The sequence below is a fragment of the Corythoichthys intestinalis genome, chromosome 19 (assembly GCF_030265065.1).
Source record: "Corythoichthys intestinalis isolate RoL2023-P3 chromosome 19, ASM3026506v1, whole genome shotgun sequence".
Lineage (NCBI taxonomy): Eukaryota > Metazoa > Chordata > Actinopteri > Syngnathiformes > Syngnathidae > Corythoichthys > Corythoichthys intestinalis.
The window spans coordinates 35,313,340-35,329,201 of record NC_080413.1 but is presented as its reverse complement, the minus strand read 5'-3'; positions in this window follow the sequence as shown (position 1 = coordinate 35,329,201).

Here is a 15,862-nt window from a genome sequence, read left to right as displayed (position 1 = left end):
TAATGATGCCTTAAAAAAATACTTAAGCATAGTAATATCAATAAGGGTGGTTTAAAAATGTTACAAGACTAATTTGGGCAACAGATCTACAATCTGCTGCAAAGCTACCAAAAGGAAACACAATGCTTAAAAGTATGAGAGGGAAACACATGCAAAAAGTATTTTGAGGCAATAAAAAAGGTCATAAAAGACTTAATAAAAACACAAATAGGAAGTACTCGCCGCTCTTAACCGATGTGCGCATGTGTTGGATGTCTCGCCCTGTAGTGGATGTCTCGCCCTGTAGAAGGAATTGTAGTAACCCGGTAGTATTCGTCAAGTGACAGTGAGAATCTACGTCATCACTGCGAGTGTCCATTGCACGTTTAAAACATGGCGCCCTCCGTAGGTCAAAACAAAAATATTATAGATTTTTAAATCAATGGAAACATTCTATGTGTTCCTAATAACATATTTTAGTAAAAGAGAACAATTGTGTCTTATTAGAGCCTACAAGTCTTTCAGTCCAAGGTTCCCTTTAACAGGTTGCAGTGGTAATAATTAGGTGTGATTGAAAAATGAGCTCCATGATAGCTGGAGTGGCAGCAGGCTGAGTGTGCTGGAATATTACTCCATTAGTGGAAAAGGGCCAGGCTCATGACACAAGCATGATTAGCATTAGTTCAAAATAATATTACTCAAGTAAGAGTAAAAGTAGTCATCCAAAAATTTACTTATGTACAAGTAAAATAAAGCGCACAATGTCTTCTGTATCAATTGTTATTATTATACTTTAGTATAACCTATTACATGACCGTATTAGCCCATAAAACACACCAAAATAATCAAATTCTGACTTAAAAACATTTAGAGAAATGATACATCTCCCGTCCATGAAACATGAGTACCCTCTGTTGGAGAAAATATTCCTACAATGATATTAAAACAATCATATCTCTGGTTTTCCGTGGTCTATTGGTGCCAAATAAAACTGGGAGAAAGGTTGAAATCCGTGCTCTCAAATAATATTGACGTCCATGCTCTATGCGGAATAGTTGATTTTTTACGCTGCTTCAAAGACGCCACATGATTGAACAGGCCAGCGTGATCATAGGACTTCCAATGTTAGTTTGTGTGTGGTTATGTGACTGAATATTTATTATTGATTAGTATGATGAAGTCATGTGACTACTCTTGCGACGTCTCATTGGTGAAACTGGTAGAGCCGCTTTGGGCATGTTAGGCAAAAATCAATTGAAATCTCATATTAATCTAATATGTTGAATAAATAGGAAAAATATAAGGACTCAAGGTAGCAGAGTAGTGTTTCTTCTTTACAAATCTACTCAAGTGAGAAGTAAAATTACTCTTAAAGGTATTTTTTTCTAAGAAAGTTACAAATGCAACTTAGTAATTGTAAAGTGTTCTACCCACTTCTTATAATAAAAATGTTCAATGAATTAATTTCCACAACGATTCAGTTGGGCTTCATGCTGTTGTCATATAAGTGTGAGAATACAGTAGCCTACATGGACATCATAGCGGTGGTTCCACGTTTTGAGGAGGCATATTCTTTAGACCCACTTTCTATGACCAAATTGTCAAATTCTGCCTCAAGGACAAGGACACAATCTCGCTACACTGTAACGCTTACCTTGACACAAAATGGTCTGCACTGTAATGAAAATCAGGATGCATTTTTCTCTTTTTCTTTGTTTAATAAACGCTCCATTTATGAAAGTAAAGCTATTAGATAAAATTCAATCAGAAATCCAATGTATGCGAGTGCTCTTTTGCATAACACTGTACCTTCAGCATTAAAAATTGGCTCCCCAGAGACACACTTGTCAGAAGTGAGCTTCAGAGTGGGTAGCCAGTGATGAGTGCCCCCTCTTGTGGTTGGCTCTCAACATATAGAATTTTTTTCAATTAGCTTTGAGCCCGTTTAAGGCCACTGGCCAACAAAATAAAAGTATTTCAACTCTCACAGCATTCCGGACAATAAGACACACGGATTATAAAGAGCATCATCAATGAACAAGCTTATATCCATACATAAAGTACACTGGATTATAATGTGCATTAGTATAGCAATGCACACTGCACATACTAATTTATTTATTATTTGTTCTGTTTAAAAGAATAAGTTGAAGCTAAACTATGAATTACTAACTACTAATTAAAATACTTTCAACTACGGTAATTTTCAAACTATAAGGCGCAACTGACTATAAGCCGCCACCCACCAAATTTTACACGTAAACGGCATTTGTTCATATACTAATACAACCCTCTAGCAAAAAGCATGGAATCACCAGTCTCGGACGATCACTCACTCAGACATTTTATCATGTAGATTAGAACAACTCAGATAAAAAGCTTGAAAAAATAATGAATTAGTTCAAAAGTGCAACTGCTTAGCATTCGGAAATATTAAAAGAAATGAATAAAAAACATTGTGGTGGTCAGCTGTGATTAATTTGTAAATCATAAGGTGCCGGAACGCAAAGTACATATAACAGCGCAGGGATGACGGCACAGGGACAGGTCCCGGAACATATTGTAATAGCCTGAATGGGGAAAAAGAACGGAAAGAAGTGAATGATGGCTTCCCTCACTTTATTGTGGCAACAATTATATAACAAATAACAAAAATAACAGCGGACTGCTGCAACATGCGACTGCCAACTTCGCTCTCTCGCCGCACTCCTCTCCTCACTTCCCGCTACGTCACCACTCTGCTGTCCGATGGGCCCTTCACGGGCCCGCACACAGTTACTGATAATGTGTTAGGATGTGGGTGAGCAGGAAGGGATCCCAATGCAGACAACTTCAGGCGAGCAGTATTTTATTAGCGATCGCGAGAAGAGCGTGGCGGGTGGAAGTTTGCTTGGCTCGGGGTAATTGAGCTGACGAGGAAGCTCGGAAGGGAGGCAGGCGTGGAATCCGACGAGGGGCGCGCAGAAAACAGGACCTGGGACGAAAGCAAGGTAGTCGTGAGCCAGTGAGCAAAGATATCATGTAAGGAATACGAGATACAACTGACGTGCGTAACAGACGAGTTGATCGGGCGACGTGGTGGTGCGACCGCTGAGTTTTTAAGCTGGCTGATGATGAGTCACAGCTGGCCGCTCCACCCATCTGACAATTGACCTGTAATCAAGCAAACCCCCCTCACCTGAGGCAGGGCTCAGGAAGGAGGGGCAGAGGCCCTAACAGGACCCCCCCTCCCACGGGCGCCACCTGGCGCCCGACGGAGTGCACCGGGATGGGCGCGGTGGAAATCCTGGATGAGAGCCCGAGACAGCACCCACCGGGACGGGACCCAGGAGCGCTCCTCAGGGCCATAGCCCTCCCAGTCCACGAGATACTGCAGCCCCCTGCCACGGCGGCGGACGTCCAACAGGCGCCGCACCCTGAACGCAGGACCCCCATCGACCGACAGAGGTGGAGGAGGGGGCGGAACAGGGGGGGACAATGGACATGAGGAAACCGGTTTGACCTGGGAGACGTGGAACGTGGGATGGACGCGGAAATGTCGAGGGAGCTTGAGACGAACGGACACGGGGTTGATCACCTTGACGATCTCATACGGACCCACAAACCGGGGGGTGAGTTTAGCGGAACCAGTCTTCACCGGCAGGAACTTTGATGACAGCCAGACCTTCTGGCCCACAGTGTAAACAGGTGCAGGCGTGCGACGACGGTTGGACTGGGCAGATGCTGTTTGTGAGGCCCGTTGGAGCGCCGTGCGGGCCTGGTTCCAGACCCGGGAGCACCGGTTGACGTGGGCCTGGACTGATGGGACAGCGATGTCTTGTTCCTTTGAGGGGAATAACGGCGGTTGATAGCCAAGGGAGCAGAGGAACGGGGACATACCGGTTGAGGCGTTCGGAAGGGAGTTGTGGGCATACTCAATCCACGGTAGCTGGTCACTCCAGGAGGCAGGATGGGCCTGCGTGGTGCATCGGAGGGCGGCTTCTAACTGTTGATTTGCACGCTCGCATTGCCCGTTAGTCTGTGGGTGATAGCCGGAGGAGAGACTCACCCTGATGCCCAGCGTTGCGCAGAAAGCCTTCCACACCTGGGAGGTGAATTGCGGTCCCCGGTCTGAGACGACATCTGCTGAGATACCATGTAGGTGGAGGATGTGTTGTGTGAGCAGAGCAGCTGTCTTTGTGGCGGTGGGGAGCTTACGGAGAGGAATGAAGTGGGCTGCCTTGGAAAACCTGTCCACTATTGTCAGGATCACTGTGTTGCCGTCGGACGGAGGGAGACCGGTGACGAAGTCGAGGGCGATATGAGACCAAGGTCGGCTTGGGATGGGCAGTGGGTGTAGAAGTCCAGCGCTGGCCCTGGTGGACGTCTTGCTGCGTGCGCAGACCGTGCGTGCCAGGACAAATGATCGGGTGTCTGACGCCATGGTCGGCCACCAAAACCGCTGCCGTAGCACTGCCAGTGTTCTCCTAATGCCGGGGTGGCAAAACAAGCGAGATGAATGAGACCATTCTAGTACCTTGGCACGCAGGTCCGTTGGAACGAAGAGGGTTGACTGTGGTCCAACACGAGGGTCGGGGTGGTGCTTGAGTGCCTCTTTCACCTTCCCCTCGATCTCCCACTCCATAGTGGCAAGAAAGCAGGTCGGTGGGAGTATAGTTGCGGGCTCCGCCTGTGACTGACTCCTTTGGAACTGCCGGGACAGGGCGTCAGATTTTGCGTTCTTGGAACCTGGAATGTAGGACAGGTTAAAATTGAATCGGCAAAAATACATGGCCCACCGAGATTGACGCGGGTTGAGACGTTTGGCGGACTTGAGATATTCAAGATTTTTGTGATCTGTGAGCACGAGAAACGGTACGGCTGTGCCCTCCAGGTGGTGGCGCCATTCCTCCAGAGCCAGCTTCACAGCCAGGAGTTCTCTATCGCCGATACTGTAGTTCTGTTCGGCGGGGGACAGCCTACGGGAAAAATAGGCGCAAGGGTGCACTTTCCCGTCGGCCCTGCGTTGGGACAACACGGCACCCACCCCCACCTCAGAGGCGTCGACTTCGACGATGAACTGGAGTGCCGGGTCAGGAGTCACCAGCACAGGAGCAGTGGTGAAACGGGCTTTGAGGTCACGGAAGGCTGCGCCGGCAGCATCAGACCAGCGGAACGGCGTAGCTGTGGAGGTAAGGGCTGTGAGAGGGGCAGCTATTCGGCTGTAGTTGCGGATGAACCGGCGGTAGTAATTGGCAAAACCCAGGAAGCGCTGGAGCTGCTTTCGGTCAGCAGGAAGTGGCCAATTCAGGACCGCGGAGACCTTGGCTGGGTCCATGCGTAGTTGGCCTTTGCCGATGATGTAGCCTAGGAATTTGGTTTCGGGGACGTGGAACTCGCACTTCTCTGCTTTAACGAAGAGCTTGTTCTCCAGTAGACGCTGGAGCACTTGGCGAACGTGTTCCTTGTGTTCCACGGGGGTGCGGGAGTAGACCAGAATGTCGTCGAGGTAGACCACAACGAATCGATTGATCAGGTCCCCGAGGACATCATTCACAAGGTTTTGAAGACGGCGGGGGCATTTGTAAGCCCGAATGGCATAACGAGGTACTCAAAATGACCTAGGGGCGTGTTGAATGCAGTCTTCCACTCATCGCCTTCCCTGATGCGGACGAGATGGTAGGCGTTGCGGAGGTCAAGCCTGGAGAAGATGGTGGCATCCTGAAGGGGGGTAAACGCAGACTCGAGGAGCGGGAGCGGATATTTGTTTTTCACGCTGATATCATTAAGGGATTGATAGTCAATGCACGGCCGTAAGCCGCCATCTTTTTTCCCCACAAAGAAAAACCCTGCACCCACTGGTGAAGAGGACGGCCGAATAATACCAGTGGCCAGGGATTCCTTCACATACCGTTCCATCGCCTCCCTTTCCGGTAGAGAGATTGAAAACAGGCGCCCCTTGGGGAGGGCTGCGCCCGGCAGGAGGTTGATAGCGCAATCGTACGGGCGGTGTGGAGGAAGCGACGCGGCTTGTTCTTTACTGAAAACTTGCCCGAGATCATGGTAACACTCCGGGACCTTGGAGAGGTCAGGTGGTTCCACTTCTGGGACAGGGCAGGACGGCGTCAGTGAAGACACAAGACAGTGTGCGTGGCAATACGAGCTCCAGGCGGTTATCTTGGGATGGGACCAGTCGATGGAGGGATTATGTTTTTTCAACCAAGGCAGCCCGAGGACAAGGGGGGAGCGAGGGCTCCTGAAAACGAGGAAGGAGCTCACCTCCCGATGATTACCGGACACGAGGATACTGATGGCTTCGGTCTGATGGGTCACCCGGAACAAGACTTGGCCATCCAAAGCGGTGGTCTGCAAAGGGGCTGAGAGCATGTGCGTCGCCAGCCCCAACTGATGAGCCAGGTCCCCGTCAATGAAATTCTCATCCGAGCCGCAGTCCACTAAGGCGGTGATGGTGCGCGACTGACCCTTACAGGAGAGCGTAACCGGGAGTTGGAGCCGGCGAGAGGGAATGTTGCTCATATGGCTCACGAGTAGCCCCTCTGCTACTGGCGAGCCCGAGTTTCCCGGGCGTATTGGGCAGTTGCGAAGGAAATGTCCTGCTGTCCCACAGTAGATACATAATTTGTTGTTGAATCTTCGCTCACGTTCACCTGTAGTTAGTCTGGTTCGTCCCAATTGCATAGGCTCCGGGTTGTTGACCGGGGGCGCTCCTCCGTGCACGCGCGCAGCGCTGGGTGACGGACCGGGAGGCGAAAGTGGCCGGGAGAGAGAGACGCGGGCGGGCGGAGCCTCCAGCTGCTCCCGGCGCTGTCTCTGTCGTTCACGTAGCCGATTGTCCAGCTTGATCGAAAGAGCGACCAAGTGATCAAGCGAGGAAGCTTCTCTTGTGGCTAGTTCATCTTTGAGGGATTCGCTCAGTGCCCGGATGAAAACTTCCTGTAGTGCCTCGTCATTAAATCGGCTCTCCGCCGCCAGCGTTCGGAACTCTATGGCGAACTCTGCAACGCTGCGGGCTCCCTGGCGCACCGACATGAGTCGCTTGGCGGCTTCTTTGCCCCGAACGGGGTGGTCGAAGACCTTCTTCATTTCGTCTATGAAGCAGGCGTAGGAATAGCACACGGGGGAATTATGCTGCCACAGGGAGGAAGCCCACTCCAATGCGGCTTCGCGGAGGCGGCTGATCAAATACGCTATCTTCGCCCTGTCATCCCGGTAAGTAGATGGCTGTTGTTCGAACACCAGGCTACATTGCACCAGAAAGGCGCGACAAGTGCCGAGGTTGCCGTCGTACGGGGCCGGTGCGGGGACGTGAGGCTCTTGGCCCGTCGTCGATGACGCCGGGTTGCTTACCGGCATGTGGCACGGAGGGGTAGCGGCGTGACGTGGGGCTGACTGGGCTAATCGGGCTGGTGGAAGTGGTGTGAGCTGCTCTTGTATGGCTTGGAGTAAACGGGAAATGTCCGTTACCTTATTGAAGAGGAATTCTATGGCTTGGTGGTGGTCGCGGAGTGACGTGGACGAGTCGGCGGGTTTGTCTGCGGAATCCATTATGGCCCGATCAAACTGTTAGGATGTGCGTGAGCAGGAAGGGATCCCAATGCAGACAACTTCAGGCGAGCAGTATTTTATTAGCGATCGCGAGAAGAGCGTGGCGGGTGGAAGTTTGCTTGGCTCGGGGTAGTTGAGCTGACGAGGAAGCTCGGAAGGGAGGCAGGCGTGGAATCCGACGAGGGGCGCGCAGAAAACAGGACCTGGGACGAAAGCAAGATAGTCGTGAGCCAGTGAGCAAAGATATCATGTAAGGAATGCGAGATACAACTGACGTGCGTAACAGACGAGTTGATCGGGCGACGTGGTGGTGCGACTGCTGAATTTTTAAGCTGGCTGATGATGAGTCACAGCTGGCCGCTCCACCCATCTGACAATTGACCTGTAATCAAGCAAACCCCCCTCACCTGAGGCAGGGCTCAGGAAGGAGGGGCAGAGGCCCTAACATAATGATTTTGAATTTATGCATACTATTATTTTATTTTATACTGTAATGTCCTAACTGTGTTTAATATTCGGATATAATGTTTTCCAAGGCACTCTGAAGTGCACGCAATGTTACTTTTGTTTTGGTCACGTGATGCGGCAGTGCGATAGAGAGGCACAGGCTCCATCTATCGCTCCGCACAGCCTGCCGAGAGCCCCAAGCTGTGTTCGTACTGTCAGCTCCACGTCTTAATAAAGAAACAAAGTTGTCAGCACGTCGTGTGTTCGATACCTTTGTCAACAAAAAGCTCATAACAAGACACTATGCACGATCTGTTTCAGAGACACTGGGACTGGAGACTGTGAGTAGTAGGAGGCGAGGGGGAGATGAGCGAGAAACAAAAATTTGCGGTCGAATGTGGTGGCAGTTCGCTATTATTTTGTTTATTGTTTTCTTATTGGTGCCACAATAAAGTGGAGAAAGCCATCAACGACTCCTCTCCTTCTTACCCCCCAACGTTTTTATATTATTTTTAATTTATTTGCACGAGAGGTGCCGGATCTGCCATAATAAGTCCCGGAACACAGGGAGGCCAAAATCAAGAGGTGCCGGAACATGTTAACCCCTGGTGGTCAGTAAATGTTACTTTTATAGAGCAAGTGCAGGGAAATATATATGGAATCACGCCGTTCTGAGGAAAAAAATATGGAATCATGAGAAACAAACAAAGAAATAACAATCAAAACACATCTCTAGTATTTAGTAGCACCACTTCTGGCTTTTATGACAGCTTGCAGTCTCTGAGGCATGGACTTGATGAGTATTCTTCATCAATTTGGTGCCAACTCTATTTAATTGCAGTTGCCAGATCATCCTTGCAGGTCAGAGCCTTGCTGTGGACTATTTTTTTCAATTTCCACCACAGGTTATCAATAGGGTTGAGATCTGGGCTATTTGCAGGCCATGAATTTGACTGGATGAGTCTTTCTCCAAGGAATGCTTGAACAGTTTTAGCTCTGTGGCATGATGCATTGTCATCTTGGAAAATGACAAACACATTTTCAATTGAAGGGATAAGAAAGCTGTCTAAAATGTCAATGTAAACTTGTGCATTTATTGAAGACGTAACCGCAGCCATCTCCCCAGTGCCTTTGCCTGACATGCAGCCCCATATCATCAAGGACTGAGGGAATTTTGATGTCTTCTTCAGGCAGTCATCTTTGTTAAATCTCACTGGAACAGCACCAAACAAAAGTTCCAGCATCATCACCTTGTCAATAGTCAAGAATCTGCATTGGACTGGACAAGGTGTCAAGAGTCAAGAATCTTCATTGGACAAGGTTATGTTGAAGAATACTACTAGAGATGTGTTTTGATTGTTATTTCTTTGTTTGTTTCTCACGATTGAATATTTTTTTCCCTCCGAATGGAGTGATTTCATATATATTTCCCTGCACTTGCTCGATTAAGTTAAACATTTACTGACCACCACAAAGTTTTTTTTTATTCATTTCCTTTACTGTTTCTGAATGCTAAAAAGTTGTTGCACTTTTGAACTTTTTTTTTTTTTTTTTTTTTTTCAAGCTTTTTATCTGTGTTTGTTCTACATGATAAAATGTCTGAGTGAGTGCTCGTCCGAGACTGGTGATTCCATACTTTTTGCTAGGAGTTGTGTAAACTGCACTGGACTATAAACTGGAGGAGTCAACATTATAATGTGGGATATTTACACCAAAAGATCATACCCTATTAAAATCCACAAATGAGATGCACTGGACTATAAGCCACAGTATTCAAAATGAGGTGAAAGAGTAGCGGTTTATAGTCCACAAATTACAATACTGAAATACTTTATTAATATTACTTTCAATTACCGTGTTTTCTGCACAATAATGCACACCTAAAAGCCTTCAGTTTTTTCAAACACAGACAGTGGGCTTTATAATCTGATGTGCCTAATACATGGATCAATATTGGTTAATCATGGCATGACATTCCCTTTAACGTAGCACCATCCAGTAGATGTATAATGCAAAAACAACCACTACAACTACTACTACTGGGCCTTGTAATGCAGTGCGCCCTTTGTAGGAAAAGAGCTTTAAAATAGGCCATTCATTTAAGGTGCGCCTTAATAATCTGATGCGCCTTATAGTGCGACAAATACGGTAATTCTAAATTGTTTTAGTAATAAGTCAATGATTTACTCTCTACTGTAATTCTGTAAATTGCAGTAATGTTAGTCATTTGACAATGACATTTTGCGAAAAATCAAGATTTAACTGTGTCTTATATTCTGAAAAAAAAACGGTAATTGATGGGTCTAAACCAAATGTGCTATTTTCTGTACTAGTCCTCTTATTTAATTTTTTTATTCAGTGTGCAGAAAAAAAATTGAAGGATTGAGCACGAGTCTAGGGATTATCATTCAAAGGGTTCATATAAAGTTGATTCAGACACATTCTTTATTATATCCAAAATTTATGTCGGGAAAAAACAACGCACTATTTCTCATAGCATCATGACCTTAATTCTCAAAAATATGTTCATATGTTGTGTGAACAAATCACTAATTGTAAAATGATATTAATACTATCAATCACCCGATCGGGGGTGCTAGAAGTCACTCAGAGCAGGGAGTGCTGAGGATCACATATGTATGTGTATATATATAATATATTTATATATATATATATATGTATATGTATATATGTGTGTGTATGTATATATATATATATATATATATATATATATATATATATATATACAGTATATTTATGGTTTATATATATATATATATATATATATATATTATAGGGCGGCACGGTGGCTGAGTGGTTAGCACGTCTGCCTCACAGTTCTGAGATCAAGGGTTCAATCCCGGGCTTCGGCCTTCCTGTGTGGAGTTTGCATGTTCTCCCCGTGCCTGCGTGGGTTTCTTCCGGGAACTCCGGTTTCCTCCCACATCCCAAAAACATGCATGGTAGGCTGATTGAACACTCTAAATTGTCCATAGGTGTGAGTGTGTGCGTGAATGGTTGTGTGTCTCCTTGTGCCCTGCGATTGGCTGGCAACCAATTCAGGGTGTCCCCTGCCTTCTGCCCGAAGTTAGCTGGGATAGGCTCCAGCACCTCCGCGACCCTCGTGAGGAATAAGTGGCATGGGAAATGAATGAATGAATATATATATGGTTTATATATACAGTATACATATATGATATCATTAGTCGAATTTTTCTTTTTTCCCAGACAATAGTAGGTGGTTTAATTACCTGATATGTTTAGGCTAACACTTCGTGTGCTTATTTTCATAATTATGACGGTCTTATGACAGTCTTATGACGCCGCTGTCAAATAAAGTGTTACCTATGAACCTAAATACCGTGATTTTCCGACTATAAGCCACTACTTTTTTCACTCATTTTGAATCCTGCTGCTTATAGGCCAGTGCGGCTTATTTGTTGATTTATATGGGTTAATAGGTAACGCTTTATTTGACAGCGGCGTCATAAGACTGTCATAAGAACATCATAATGTGACATGACAGTATCATGGGCATTACTGAAAGCTTATGACAGATGTAATTATGTCTCATACGGCAAATTATGTCACTAACTGCATTTATGTTCAGCTCCGATCTTTTAAATCCATTCAAAAGTGAGATAATTTGCCGGATGACACAAAATGACATCTGTTATAAGTAGGGGTGTCAAATGATTAAAATTTGTAATCGAGTTAATTACAGCTTAAAAATTAATTAATCGTAATTAATCGCAATTAATCGCAATTCAAACCATCTATAAAATATGCCATATTTTTCTGTAAATTATTGTTGGAATGGAAAGATAAGACACAAGATGGATATATACATTCAACATACGGTACATAAGTACTGTATTTCTTTATTATAACAATAAATCAACAAGATGGCATTACCATTATTAACATTCTGTTAAAGCGATCCATGGATAGAAAGACTTGTAGTTCTTAAAAGAGAAATGTTAGTACAACTTATAGAAATTTTATATTAAAACCCCTCTTCATGTTTTCGTTTTAATAAAATTTGTAAAATGTTCAATCAAAAAATAAATTAGTAGCCCGCCATTGTTGATGTCAACAATTACTAACACAATGCTCATGGGTGCTGAAGCCTATAAAATCAGTCGCACCCAAGCGCCAGCAAAGGGCGGCAAAACTCCGAAAAACACAACAAGTACACCTTTCACTGTGCTGTCATTTTGATCTGTTTGTGCGTGAATTGCGTCAAATATTTTAACGGGATTAATATTAATTACCGCTCGTTAACGCGATAATTTTGACAGCCCTAGTTATAAGCATTAATTAATGCACATGGCAGTGTCTTGTCATAGTTATGATTGTCTTATGACAGACTTATGGCGCCATTGTCAAATAAAATGCTACCAAATACCAGAGCTGTCAATTAATGAAACAACTGGAACTGAAGAAATGGCACAGAACATGACCTTTGATGGTTATTTACATCTGTAGCACTGCAATTCATGCTAAGAGGCAAGTTAGACAACAACAGTGGTGGCAGCAGAATTTGACTTTCTCCCCCAAGGGAGCCGTGATGGCCAAATGAAGCTTGAAACAATGAAACTTTGCAGCCGATTGGTTTCAAGCTTCAGGGTGGTTCATTTGGTCATATGACAGTCTTATGATGCTGCTGTCAAATAAAGTGTTACCGGTTAATATCTTTTGGTGTGAATATCCCATAATACAGTGAGGACAGCTGTGGCTTATAGTCCAGTGCGGATTATCTATGAACAAATGCCGTTTTCGAGTCAAATTTGGTGGGTTGCCGTTTATAGTCAGGTGCACCTTATAGTCCGAGAATTATGGTAAATAAAATGCACTGGATTATAAACAGCAGGATTCGAAATGAGGGAAATAGTAGCAGTTTATAGTAAAAAAAATACCGTATTTAAAAAGTTTTTCAAGCTTAGATGATTAGGTTATTTTTTGTGTGTCACCCTGCATTATGCACTCCAATAACTTCATTAAAAATATCCTTAGAGTCCATTGATTTTTTTGTATTATTAATGTTATTATTACCATAACATACTTTTTTTTCAATGAAGATTTACACTGGAATAACAGTTTTCTTTTCACTTACAGGACCTAATTTTTCTATATGGCTTTATTAATGTAATTTCATTTTTACTTTTTCCCCCTTCGTAATACAAATTCTATATACTGTACATTCAGTCGCAGTCTTGGAAATCATGTTAAAGGTCACATGCCTCAACAGAAACAAGACTTTCAATGACTTCATTCAACGAGATGTTCAGCACGTTGTTTCAAGTTTGTTATGAGGGAACTTTACTTGCAGTGCCAATGACCATGTGAATGGTTCACACATAGTCTGTGTGTGCATGTGTGTGTCTGTATGTGAGTCTACTTGTCAAGTAGAATGATTGCACTGTCCATGATTGATCAACGGTGTGAAATATGTGACGGAATAGAAAGTTGTATGTGAATTTAACTATTGGTTTCTAGTCAAAAAAGACAGCTCAGCAATGGGCAATGTTCTTCTGACAAGTCAGTGTTGAATTCTTACTTCTACCTGCCATCAATCAAACTTTTCCCTCCATAGAAAAGAGCAGTGACAGCAATCCCGATGACACGTGATGGACAACATGTCATGTATGTATAGCAAGAAGGCATGAAGTGTTCGGTTAAAAAAAAAAAAATGAAAGAAAAAAGGGGGTGACACATTGACTTTGCATGGCACTGCATTGTATGCAAGCATGTATGGAACTTGTTTTATATTCTTTGCAAACTTTCTTCTGGTGTATGTTTGTTCTTTCAATGCATATTCTGTAACACCATGAGCTGCTAAAATAAGAAAATGAGTCATGTATGATCGCCAACAAAAGCCAGAGGATATTCCACGTGTAAAATAAATGTACTATACTATTTTGTATATTTTCTAAGAAAATACAGTATATGCTGAAGAAAGATTTTTATGGACATGATTTTCTTACTAAAAGAATAAAAATGATAAAAATGTGAACACGGTAGACCAGTAATAAACAGTGGAATGTGACCATTAGACTAGATCTTATTCCTTGCACAGTGCGCTGTCAATGTTGTTCATTCACATTTAAATGGAAACAGTTTGCCAACGTTTTGTTTGTTTGTGTGTTTTGACCCCAGTCGGTTTTGATTTTTACAGCAGTATCCTTATACTTTACCAGGCGTTGCAATCACCACGGCTTATGGTCAGGTTACAGTGCGCATTATAGTCCAGAAATTATGGTAAGTATAATATACTGTATATACTATATGTATAGTCAGGGGTTAAGGTGGCTAGAATTTCTTGCCTGAAGTCACATAACTGACATAAAGGTTGCCACAGAGCAAGAATCTTGTTTTTTGTTTTTTTGTTTTTTTTTAAACCTGTCCTGTTCAGCTGTTTGACACGGCGAATGGCAGTGTAAGTGCCCGGATGGTCTGAACAGTTTTCTGTCCGACATACTCCCGCTGTGATCATTCAACATACCTAATTTATTATGACAAAGCAGCGAACAGGAAGGGGTTATGGGGGAACAGAAGAAAAGAAACACAAGAGAAGAAAGAAAAGAAACACAAACTACAACAAGAAATACATTGAACGTCTACGCTAACAACTAATATGTTGTTGCTTTCGTCGGCTAGATGTATTTCCGGTTGACACCATGTGGGGGGCCTGTTGACCAGGGAAAGAGGGGGATGGGGGAGTCTATATGTTAAGTGATTGAAAGGGGTAGAGTGTACACAAATCATCTCTGGGATCTAGATCCCAGTAATCGTGTGAATCCCCTGTGAGTGCAAGCCCGTTGGCGACCGACCCTACGCTGCCCCATCGCCAATCTCGGCACCGGGACCCCCCATCCGAGGGCGCCCCATCACATCCAGCCGCATGCGAGCCCCACCAGGTGCGCGACAGCCAACCAGAAAAGCGGAGACGCCACGCGGGCGCCAACCCAGGGCCACGGCCCCCACCCAGCCAGCCCGGGGAAGGTGGGTGGGCTGGGTGTCATCGTTCCCCCCCCGGGGATTCAGGGTGGGCCCCCGGGCCACCCGCGCACCCATCAACCGGCCTTCAGGGATGGCAAGAGGGGAAGCACCACCAACCCCACGTCCACCCCCACCCCTGTTTGCCCACCCGGCCCACGAGCCACAGCTCCAGCCCTCCAACCGGCACGGCACGCCACGGGACCCCCAGCAGCCCACCAAGCCCAGGGTAGGGCAGGGTCCCCCACCGGAGCAGGCAACACCCCGCCGATACACCGGCACCCAGCCAGCGACCCACGACGGAGCACAGGGCTGATACCCAGTCAGAGAAGAGAGGGGAAGGCGGAGGCAGGAGAACGCCAAGGAGCCGCCATGGGGCGACGCAAGATCGGAGCCCCGACCTCCCCCCACTCCCGCGGCCAGCAGCCCAGGCAGAGGGGGAAGAATCTTTTTTTGGGGCGGTGAGTGGGTGGGGGGAGGGGCTGAGGAACAAACCTACTATAACCACCGAAATGCCAAGAAAACTGCTTTTGACGGTTATACCTATAACACACAAGAAAACACTACAGGTTTTATACATGCATTAGGCTACTGCATTACACTTTACTGGTATAGGCATACATGAGAAACTGATTTTTATTCGAAATTGTATTGTTTCACTAATGTCCAAAAAAACAGTTAACTAATTTTGAACATAACTTAGGAACATAGGACATTAAAATTGAAGATAATGTAAACATTGACTTATGTACACTGCTGGACAAAATTTCTCGCAGAAAATGATTGCAATTACAAATGCTTTGATAGTAATATCTTCATTTATTTTGCTTGCAATAAACACAAAAGAGAATGGGAAAAAAATGAAGTCATTTTACACAAAACTCAAAATTGG